Here is a 12128-nt window from a genome sequence, read left to right as displayed (position 1 = left end):
AGAGGATATTATTTTTGCTAGCCTCTCTAGCCTATTATCTCGCGATTATCTTCGAGTCTCTTTTCGCTTTAATTGCCTTATAAATCCTATACATTTCAGTGCTGCATCCACCTGCCATTGTGAGCTGAGGAGGTATAGAGCTGCATCTTATTATATGTAAAATACTTCTTCATTGCAGTAGCAACTATATTATCCATGTATTTCATTATGTCATATTTTAATATTCTGATATATTTCATTTCTCCATTGCATATATTTTCATTATATAAATACATACTGGGTTGGGAGGGAGCATCAGGGTATCATTCAAACTGAAACTGGACGATGGTATGATTGACAGCCGGAGTCTAGGAGGGAATAAACACTATCATTTTCTTTATCCTACCGATTCGATTGTGGTGGTGTGAATTCTACTCCAACAGTTTCAGGGCGATTGACGCGCCCTTCTTAACAAACCATCCAGTAGGAAGCTTAATAAGTATTGCAAATTGTGTTATTCGATTTGTTGGAGCGTATCGTTGGAAGGAGATTCTTAAATTCCCGTGGATTTCGCGTAAGTGTCTCTGCTTACGGGTCCACCCCTCCGTTTTTGGCCCTTCATACAGCGATATAGTGAATTCATATCGGTAGCTCAAATTGATCTTGCTATTAAGTGGAGCTGCATACAAGCAGGCATGGAAAATCATTTGCATTCATTTCGTGCATTCATTTACATTCATTTGCCTTTAACTTCCTTCTTCAACAGCATTTTGCAAAATGATGTATAAAGCTTTTGTAGGTTTTGTTATTAGCTACAACTTTTGTAAACAAGTCAAATCCGAATCTCTTATGCATGAAGAAGCAGAGCGAACAGAAGCCACTACTGTTTTTCAGTGAATGTATTTTACATTCACTGAAAAACAGTAACAAGTTCTGCCCGCTCCAGTTCATGATGCATAAGAGATACAGATTTGAGTTATGAGCAAAACTTGCAGCTACTAACAAAACCTACAAAAGCTTTTTACATCATTTTGCGGAATGCTGTTAATGAAAAAAGTTAGAGGCAAATGAATGTAAATGAATGTACGAAATGAATGCAAATGATTTTCCATGCCTGCATACAAGACAAGTCTTGAAAGGATGGTGGCTACCTTACATACATACATACATACATTATCTTCGAGTCTCTTTTCGCATTCCATAGACATATTGATTGTATTTGAAACAAAAATAATGTTGCTGAAATTTCCAGCGATTTCTGTCAAAATGACAACGATTCACTGAATATTTAGTAAATCTGTTATTTATTACTGAAACTGCAGCACAAGAATAAATGACGGCGTTTCTATTGATTCTTCAGCAAGTTTCAGCTTCATAGTTCGGAACCAGCTGCCAAATTATTTTAATCACGTTTTTTAATCACAATCACGCAAAAACACGTTTAAAGGTACGATAAAGCAAATTATAATTTTATTGATAGGTCATTAGTCAATTACTATTGGACAATTTCAGAGTACTTATTTTATCAGTAGGACTCATGGGGCAATTTTGTATGTGTCAGAAAGTTAACTTTCCTCCTAACCTCCAATTAATATGTTTGCAAAAAAAAAGACTGGAGCACCTGCAAAAACATAAGTTTTTAGTTATAAATCCCAGTTGTCTATCGCTTTGAACAAAACAATTTCCATTGCTGGTTCCATGTGTACACGAAACTATATAATATCACATACCTAGTTATAAACAGTGTTGGGAAAATATAAAAAAAATCAAATCTCACCAATGCCCAAGACAAAAATCAACAAACATACAGCTGCGGTTGATTTTGCAAGATGTGATATCGCAGCACGGAATATAAAGCTTACAAAACTCACCTGCTGTAAATCTCAACAAACTGTGGTGAGATTGAGTTTAATGATTTTTGCTTTACACCCGAACGCAACCGAAACTTCCATAACGGTTGGCAGCAGTCACTTCGCGTCTGCCATCGGTGAACAGTAAAAAGAGATAGCAAACTATACTTTCTCTTTCTACGAGAACGAAGTGCAGCGGAATCATTTTTGTGTCTAGCCAACTCTCCGCTTGATTTTTGCACGTTGTGAATAGTCTCGCAATATCATAGGAGTTTGTAAAATCAATATCAAGCATGTTATTTTGTTCCAATATCACGCGTTATATTGAGAGCGTACACACTTAAAAATTATCGACGACTTCGGTTATTTTTACCGAAATCTGAACAGCTGAACTGTTCGGTAAAATTTAAGCAATTCAATTGCTTTTCAGCTACTTTGAAATTAAATCTCCACTAAAATGACAAGATTTGATCATTTAAACAAGGTTGAACATGTTTTGAAATTATTTTCAAATTCAATAGCCTTTAAAAAATGAAGGTCAAAGTTTTACCGAACATTCAGCTGTTCTGATTTCGGTAAAATTTACCGAAAACGGAAACAAAATCTTAGTGTGTATGAGAGCGGAAAAATATTATTTGATTGATGATTTTGCCAACACTGGTTATACAGACATGGTAAAAACACCGCTCGGTGCGGCTCGGTGGCAACCTACTCATGTATGCACAGCACTGGCTTTCTTCGATAAAGCACCCGGTGTCGGTGCAACATGTTGGCACGCCACCGAACCAAAAGAGAAACCCGAACGCGGTGCTACGCGCTTCGGCTCGGCACCGTGCGGCACGGAGCCAACGAACCGCTCATGATTTCGTATCGTTCGTTGTTGGTGTTGCGCTATACTCGGTCCCATTTGCGTTTTTGTCAAAACTGAGTTTTTCAATGGAAGTGGTAGCAAGTAGCTCATAGTTTCATTATACTCGATGAACTCAAGAAATTTGTTCTGAAATTTGAAAAATGGGCAAGCAGGTTTTCCCTTTACATAAGAATCCATGGTGCGAAGCAAACTTAAAACGCGTTCTTAATTGCGTCTGTCATTTCTCGACAGGAACAGGGTCCGTTCGGATACGGATGTGTTGGCCATTTTCGTTGGCACCGTCGAAAAATTTTCTCTTCCGGCAAATATAGACATTTTCTGATGGAAATTTTCGGTGGAGTGAAAGGATAGTACAAAGTCCGCCATGTTTCACGCGCAGTCTGATGTTTGCTTATGGATTTTCTCATAGGAGTAAAGAGCTACAGAGTCGCCGTCAACGCCAATTCTCGCCTACGATTATGTTTGGTACATATTGTGCCGCGCTGCGTAAACTAGAGAAAGTTTTCTAAATAACGTTATAGTCAAGCAAATTGTATTCACCAGTGAAAAAAAGAACAACAAAATTAACTTTTAATTGACCTTTGCGGGAAAAAAACTATGGTTTTAAGGCAATAATATTTGCCGCATTAATGCTACATGGTGAAAATCGCTGTTGCATTAATTCGCATTAACGGCATTGGCTCTTCACAGAGTTATAGTTCCTTTTGGTGCTGTTCATAAACTACGTAGACAATGGGGGGGGGGGTTTGGCAATTGTCCACGGTCCATACAAATTTTAAAATTTCAGGGGGTCAAGCAAGACTCCCAAAAAACTGTATACGTAGTTAATGAACAGCCCCTTTGAGATTTTTCATTTGAGCGACAGAGAACGGAACAGCCCGCCATGTTTCACGCACATAATGACAGTTGTTTGTGGGGTTTTCTCATAGGAGTAAAGAGGTACAGTATCGCCGGAAAGGTCAATCAGAAAAGGAACGAAAAAAATTAGCAGACTGCGATAGTGGAAAAGAAGAAGCACTGCATTCTGTCTGGCACCGGACCCTGGCACGGAGCCGCACGGAGCGCACCGAATAACCATAGCACGGCACCAAGCCGAATAAAACGGCTCCGCGTTCAGGTTTCTTGTTCGTATTGGTGGCGAGCCGACAAGAGGTACCGAAACCGAGTGCGTGTTAGCTTTGAACGGGGAGCAATATTTTTGCACGGCTCGCAGTGCCGGTGGGTGTTTTCCCAAGTCTGGGTTATAATACAAATACGCACCGTGTCAGGAAGCACAGCAACGAAAAAACGTCAATGAAAAATTAAATTTAAAGTTGATAGTGTAGGCAAGTTTGCCCGACCAGCCATTTAAGTAGACAGGAAGCTCGGTTTACTGATTATCAGCAAATACACTGACATTTGTTTGTTTTTTCTAGATTTCAACAATGCCTAAAATGCTAATACTGAATTCCAGTAAACTAATATTTCGCTGAACCCATTTCACCCCAACTACAAGGGACAACCCTATGGGGTTGTACGCAATGGTGACGTAGGACTACGTGGACTTATATAATAAATCTTATTTGATAACTGCAGCAGGAGCTTGTGTTTTGTGTAGGAATTGGAATTTGAGCGGGGTTCTCTCTGTTTATACTCTTGAGTATGACACGCTTGACATAGATGGCCCACAGCGACTCACGATGAGCTACTGATTCCGATCAATAGCGGTACGGTTTCTTCCTCCTTCTATGGATGCTCATTAGAGTGATGCAAATTTTGAAATTTTCGCTCCACAATACTTAAACGATTCAAAATCGGATCCTGACTAACCCTCAAAATTTGAACCCATTTGGTGAGAAACTGAGATGGCACAAACCATTTGATGTTTGTATGGGAATTACTATGGTAAAACCAAGATTTTTGTCCACGTCTATCTAATAATTCACCATATCGGTCTGCTTCAAAAGCTTTCAACTTTACTTGTAGGAAATTTTCCCAGCTACAACTTTGCTCAAGACCACTTTTTGATTAAATGCAAGGATCGAAAGTTATTAATGGTTCAATGCACTAATGTCTTATGATCATGCTCAATCAACTGCTCAGCAGGCAACATTGGTGTTTCTGGGGCGTTGAATAGGACACAAAAATTATGGCTACTTTGTCACACTGCAAAATACAGTGTTGCCTACAGAGCAGCTGCTTGATCATGTCATAAGTTTACCAATCTCTTAAATAATTAATAACTATTTCCTGTCTCGTTTAACATAGAAACGATCTTCAGCAAAGTTGTAGCTGAGAAAATTTTCTATAAGAATAGCTATCGAACTGTTTGCAGCTCAATATGGAAAAAGACTAGAGGGCAATGAACAAAAAGTTGAGATTTCCTATAGTAATTTACATGTAAACTTCAAATGGTTTGTGCGAAGTCTGTTTCTAACCAAATACGTTGTAACTTTTGGAGGCTAATCAGGACCCGATTTGAAACCATTTAAGCACTGTGGAGCGAAAAAGTCAAATTTTGCATCAGTCTAATGCTCATGTCGGCTGTAACTCGCTGATTGCAGGCAGCTTTTCGTTGTGTACTAAAGAACACCACCACTCACCACGAGGTGATTGAATAAACACCGGATGGAATTCAACTTTGACATTTGTGTAAGGGAAATCGCTTTTCGCAGGCAATCGGTGATAATTTTCATTCGTGCAATTTTCAATAGTGACATTTTGAAAAACGATAAAGTCTAAATATTTCTGTCGATTGGTGATAAAATTATTGAAATTGGTCCAGGGGCAGCTGAGTTATTAGCGTTAAAAATCTTTCATAATTTTGTTACATGTTCCATTTTCGGTTTTCACAAAGCCCCTCTGAAACTTAAAAATGAAATATCTCTACACTGAACCGAAAAATTACCCAAAATTAAATTATTTTCACTCTTCTCCGCAAAAATAATTACCCAAAATTAAGTTCAATTGGCTCAAATTTGAGAATATCTCATAAACTCTGGACTGAACGATATGAACTCACACGGTACTGGCTGGGGCGAATCATACGATGACAATAGAGCGGGTATTTTCTATGATTTGTGCGACGATTTCAACTTGACTATCTTGAACAATTGGTGAAGCAACACGAATAGCAAAACCTCCAGCTCGGGAGAGCCGTCTTGATATATCTTTGTGCTCTAACTCACTATCATTAGATTGTCTGTGGAAGGTAAATCAATGATCCCCGTGGTAGTGATCACTTACCAATTATTATTTCAATCAAATGTGTGTGGTAGATGTTGTGTTGTGTTGTCAAAAATCATATCAGTCAATTCAAGTTCCTTTTGACCTCACGAGGAGTATTGATTTGAAAAAAATTGCATCGGCAGTAACTCTTGATATTGACTCTACCGATCCTCTGCCACCATTAGAAGAGTATAGTTTCTTTACCAAACTGATCTACAAAAGCGAATTAGAAGCTCAGAAACGACGTTTTCCAAGTGCATCTGTTACCGTTGGTAAAAACGAGCACCCGGTTGCGAAAGGGTTGCGGTCGGTGAAAGTGAACACCCAGTTGCGAATGGGCGAATACCGTGAATGCCCCCGTCCACTGACAGTTCTCGACGACTGATGAAGATGACCAAAATGAATGGCACACATACATGCGCATGCAGCTGGTCGCGCAGTGGGATCAGCCATCGCAATTTGTTATTGTTGACACTGAAGATCGAAACGAGATGGTGAAATTCTCATCTTGTAATTTAGTGAAGTGAATTTGTCTGTCCACTTGTAGTTAATTAGCAAAATAAGTGTGAAGTCAATTTTATTTCGTCAGCTGATTGTTGGTCGATATTGGGTTTGCTCGTTGTTCTGCGCTCATGATATTTTGTGCTACTTACCGTCCTCAAAACCGAGTATAGGAGTGTTGGCAGTGAGACTGGTAGTATTTGTATTGAGGAAAACTTAATTTTGAGTATCGCCGAGAGCATACTTTGTAAAACAGTTTTCTATGCTCGATCCGAAGGACTGCGAGCAACAGCATCCTTAAAAAGAAAACCCGCCACCCCTGGATGGGATGACGAATGCACAAAGTCGTATCTTGAGGAATCCGATGCCTTTAAAAATTATCGTAGGCATGAAAGATCTGAGCTTTTTGAAAAGTATCTAAAGCTTGAAAAAAAAGCTTAAAAACTTACTAAAAGCAAAGAAACGAAATTACTGGCGTACTTTTTTATCGAGGGACTTTCTAGAGAAAACTCGATGACAACGTTTTGGAAAAAGGCTCGGTATATGCGAAACCGCTCATCTTCCAATGAGAGTGAAGAATACTCCTCCCAATGGATATTCGACTTCGCTAAAAAGGTTTGTCCACACTCTGCCCCAGCACAACCGACTTTACGGGATACAGCCCGAAGTAACGGTTCTCTGGATGAACCATTCACAATGCTGGAATTTTCAATGGCACTTCTTTCATCGAATAGCTCTGCTCCGGGAAGTGAAATGATCAAATTCGACTTTCTAAAAAACCTCCCCGATATCGCTAAAAGACGATTACTAAGCCTACATAATTCATTTATGGAATTCAATATAGTTCCACCAGCATGAAGACAGGTTAAAGTAATAGCTATTCAAAAGCCTGGAAAACCAGCGTCTGGTCACAATTCTTACCGTCCAATCTCTATGCTATCATACCTGAGGAAATTATTAGAAAAAATGATTCTATCAAGACTTGACCATTGGGTTGAATCAAACAACCTACTTTCAAATACGCAGTTTGGTTTCCGAAAGAGTAAAGGAACAAACGATTGTCTAGCGATGCTTTCATCTGATATTCAACTGACCTTTGCACACAAGGAGCAATTGGCTTCAGTCTTTTTGGATATTAAGGGCGCATTTGATTCTGTTTCCGTAGACATACTGTCCGACAATTTGCACAGTAGTGGATTACCCGGTATTTTAAATAATTTCTTGTATAATTTGCTGTCAGAAAAAAAAAAAATGACCTTCAATTAAGGTCAACTGACAACTTCTAGAATTAGCTACATGGGCTTACCCCAAGGTTCATGTTTAAGTCTCTTACTTTATAATTTCTACGTCAAAGAAAGACGAGGCTCGGTAGCTCAGTGGTTACCGTTTCTGCTTACTGAACAGAAGGTCGGGAGTTCAATCCCAGGCCGTGTAATTTTTCACTTTGCCTAATTCAATACCCACTAGATTTTAATGAAAACAAATTCTTCTCTAACACCGATTGCATCACTTACCACAGTGTGGGTCCTGATCTAAAAATAGAAATTGGATGAGTGCGTGAAGAAAAGCAGGCGATGCAATATTTGCAAAAACAGCGGGAACAAGCTCATCTTGAAGAAGAAACTGAGGTTCTCCCTACCAATGAAACCATTTCGTGTAGCGATTTTGAGGAAGAAGGGTCAAGCCAAAGACCGGATCAAATTTGTAGTGCAACCTCAATTGAAACATCATCACAAAACGACAGCCAGGCTGGGTCAGTGTACTCGCCTAGTACATCCGAAAGAGCTTCTCCATAAAAGCAATTCATGATATTTTTACAATTGATTTTAGGAATTTCTGATGAAAAGTTGTGGTTTTTCATATATTTTTGAATTTTTGGACCACCCTAATGAAGAATAATTGGACCACCCTAGTGAACTATTTCGTATTAGATCCTAAATGGTGGTTTAATTCGATATATAAGCAGGTTGGAGACAATTGTGAACAGTTTTAGAAGCCGACTCATCAATCTTCTATATTCCATATAGAACTCATGAAAAAAATTTAAGTCCCAGAAAGCCGGTTTTTGAAAAAAAAAAAATTTTCGAGGTAACACCAAATCTCGACGTTTTATGCATTTTTAAGACACACGGCATCGAAAAAAAAAAAATTTGATTTCCGAAATTTCATGTACCCCCCCCCCCCCCCCCTTGGGAGATTTTCGAGAGTGAAAAAAGTCAAACTTTGACGCGTTTGCGCCATCCCTAAATCATGTCCGATTGAGCTCAAATTTTGCATAGGGTCATTTTTCGAGGCAATAAACATTTTGTATATGGTTTGTTAGCGATATTAAAAATTACCATTTTCGCTGGCAGTCTACTGTATATATCTCCAGTGGGATGCCTTGGTCCCAAGCTTGGTCACCTTATCATTCTGAAGAGCTGACATCTACTACATTTACCTGAAAAAGAACTGGAATCACTGATAAGTTCAAAACGTAGTGGCATGCTTAACGCTTCAGTGGCGTCACCATGACAAATGCGAGCACATTCCCAACTAAAACCTTATTTGCGAAGAATGTGATTATGAGAGTTATGTCTGTTTTTCTGTGGTTTTATCATCATGTGTATACCACACTATCGAAAACAACATATCAAGAAGACAGGCAACTCTCCCACTTTCCAGTAAATTTAGAGCTGCTTACTCACTGATTTGTCATATGTGCGCGCCCTGTCCTCCTCAATTCCTTGCGCCCATAATTTTAATAAAAGAATGTACAACCATAGAGATAACTCTAAGACTAGAAGGTCCCGAAGAAACGTGCTCAACTTTTTGGCTCAGCTCTGGTACTATCTTCGGTCCCAAGCTAACCGATGCACCCCTCGAAACATAGGAAAATCCACGAACCCCTAATTTTGTCTGTCAAACTTTCATAGCGAATCAAAACAAACATTGTGTAGTACTAGAATTTCGACTAGAATGGGGTACGTTAATCGTTTACTTGGGACCAATAGGCTAGTCAAGTAGTGAGCCAATTTAAAATCGTTAGTTTCTACCGGTTGGTATAACTGCATGTCCACATAATTCAGTTCCCGCTTATAGTACGTTCAGACTACAGAGTCATAACATGTCTCTAATAAAATTGTTATTTTGCGTAACGACGTGTTCCAGGTATCATCCAAACCATTTGTGGAATAGTTCTATGATTTGGATTACATTCGTTTATGATTTTTTTTATTATGGGTTATTGAGTTGCCATCTTGAAGTGAAGTCTTGGATTAGTTGGGACTACAATTTGGTGGATAAAAATAGTTCAAGTTTTCACCGCAAAGATGGCACAGATACAAACATTTGTATTCGCTTTGTATGAAAAGTTGCCGAATACATAAAAGCTGTACATCTGTACAGCATACGGATATAGGGGAATTTACGTATTCTCGGCAACCTAAGCAGCGACCTTCTTTCTATAGCCTTTTTCTCTGTGGAACGCACACATATGCAGTTTTGGTTTGTTTACAATCTTTTGCTGCCAGCTGCTCTAACAATTTCAGTAGAAAGAATTGTCAAAAACTGTTTTGAAACGCTTTTACAAAGCTCCAATCTTCCCTAGTGAGAGCGAGTATTGTCGGCAACCAGTTTTTCTTCGGCAAGTTCCATTTGAACTGCATGTAAATCTGCTGTTCTATTATCGGCAACTCGAAATCAGCTACAATTTGTAGTGCATGTGTTTCATTTCAAACCCTGCTAGATTGCTTTTTCTCAGTGGTAAAAATATAGTCAAATTGAAGCTGAAAGTATAAAGAATCGTTTGCATGCATTCAGCGAAGTGTTTTCGTAAGAAAATCCAGTGAAAATAGTGTTTCAATTTGGGTTGCCGAAAATAGTCTGTCATGCCGAAGCCGTAATTTCCCCTACGAAGTTTTATAAAGTTTGCCTGAAATTCACGATTTTAGTATTATATTTCAAAAGAAGGCCCTGTTGTGACTCAAAACTTGTTTTTTAGGTTTAGAAGACATGAATAATAACTTGCTAAATCTCAGTCCAGAGTTACATTTTCCTCGTGGGTACAAAAATGTGCTGCCGAGACTCTCAACAAACCGTCTCCCGTCGCAACGAAAACAACATGTGACGAGAGAGAAAGAGACACGCGAGAATAAGATACGAGCGAGAAACAAATGCGACACCCAAAAATCCTGGCGTGCGGGAGGCTCGCGCTGATCTCATGTGCCTCATCTCATATGCTACGATTAATGCTAGAACAGCAGAGCTCTAAGTTCTGGAAGGTGTAGGTAAACGAAATACAGGCTGTTGAAACTTGGTTGCTTTGACCGACATTTCATATGCGTTACCACAAACCATTCCTATTTTAGAGGAAAGGCAGCATATATTTGCAGTGCTTGAATTCTTGAAATCCTCTAACAGCCAAAGCCATTAATTTGCCGGTCAATTAGAATCTTCTTTGTTTATTTTTTCCGGTTCAACACTTGAATGCACTTGCATGACTAACATCTTTTGACACGTTATTTTCTAAATATGTAATGGACAAAAATTCTACAAAAAGTGTATCGGTATTGTTTAGTACGGGGATTTGACCGTTGCAAGACGTTCACAAATTTCAACGTAATTTAACCATCCATCGGCAACACAACTGGTATGCATTGTTAGAAGGGATGTTACGTATTTTGAATAGATTATATCGGAATGCTACGAATGCAGCAATGTTATGATAAGTCAATGGGTCGAAGAATTTTATGCAGAACATTTTTTTTTCTTGGCGTATTACCTTTACGCTTTCACTTTTACTTTGTTACCATTACGTTAAAAATGTTCAGATTTTTTTTTAACTTGCCTCATGTGATCGAGTATTCAGATAATTATATTGCCTTTGCATACCTACAGTGAGTATCGGTACCAATTCCACAAAGCGACCACCACCATCTACAACAAACGGTTGACCCGAAAGTCATACAGCCATCGCTACAACCTACACCAGATAAACCAATCAAATCCAAGGGGGGGGGGGGTGGGGAGGTGGCTGTCAAATACGAACAATCGACGCCTACCTCGCATAACTGATTCCAAACGTAAACAAGCCATAAGAAACCTACAGGGTTTATTTAATTTTGGAACCAAATTCATACAAGAATGATCAGTAAGTTGATTTGACAGCACGTCACCCCCTGATCAAATCACCATGTTTCCACCAGCATCGGAGCAGCACCGGAATATGATTCAATATCTCGTCGCATCCGCTCGCTGGATTTCCATATTGTATGGTTTAAATTTGGAAAATACCGTGTTGAAAGTTGATCTATCCATTTGAAACAATAAGATATTCAAAAACTTAAGCACATTCTTAACTCATCCTTTTTTTTTAGCAACTCTCTAATTCAGATCAGAAGAACATCAGCCAATGCTGGTATTTTTATACTTCCTGACTGTCTAGGGAGCATATCTGAAAGAATATCTTGTTACTTATGCATCAATAAAACAGCCAAAAAAAGGTTACTCATCCCATAGGTAAAAAAGTCAAGATCACAGGTATAATTTTTTTACCTATGGGATGAGTACTTAAGGGGGTATTCCCGATCTTTTTTTTCAAAAAATCAAATTTTTTTTTTCACGTTTTTTTGTACTTTAGACTATATACTTTCATCCCCCCAAGCCGTTTTCCGATCAGCGAATTCGGTGTCCAGGCATAGCTGACTATTGGTAAGAACCCCCAAATGGTTTTAACTAAA

General features: G+C 38.8%; 2 protein-coding genes across 2 annotated transcripts in view; one reads left to right on the top strand and one right to left on the bottom strand.

Moving 5' to 3' along the window:
* Positions 1–12128, bottom strand: part of Ns4 (Nucleostemin 4) — a 515404-nt gene that overhangs the window by 93134 nt on the left and 410142 nt on the right. The window lies entirely within an intron of this gene.
* Positions 1–12128, top strand: part of LOC135702991 (uncharacterized) — a 368382-nt gene that overhangs the window by 1360 nt on the left and 354894 nt on the right. The window lies entirely within an intron of this gene.

The sequence above is a fragment of the Ochlerotatus camptorhynchus genome, unplaced genomic scaffold, assembly GCF_037179485.1.
Source record: "Ochlerotatus camptorhynchus isolate MF236.1 unplaced genomic scaffold, CSIRO-AGI_Acam_v1.1 ptg000204l, whole genome shotgun sequence".
Classification (NCBI taxonomy): domain Eukaryota; kingdom Metazoa; phylum Arthropoda; class Insecta; order Diptera; family Culicidae; genus Ochlerotatus; species Ochlerotatus camptorhynchus.
This window is presented reverse-complemented; position numbering and strand designations above follow the sequence as displayed.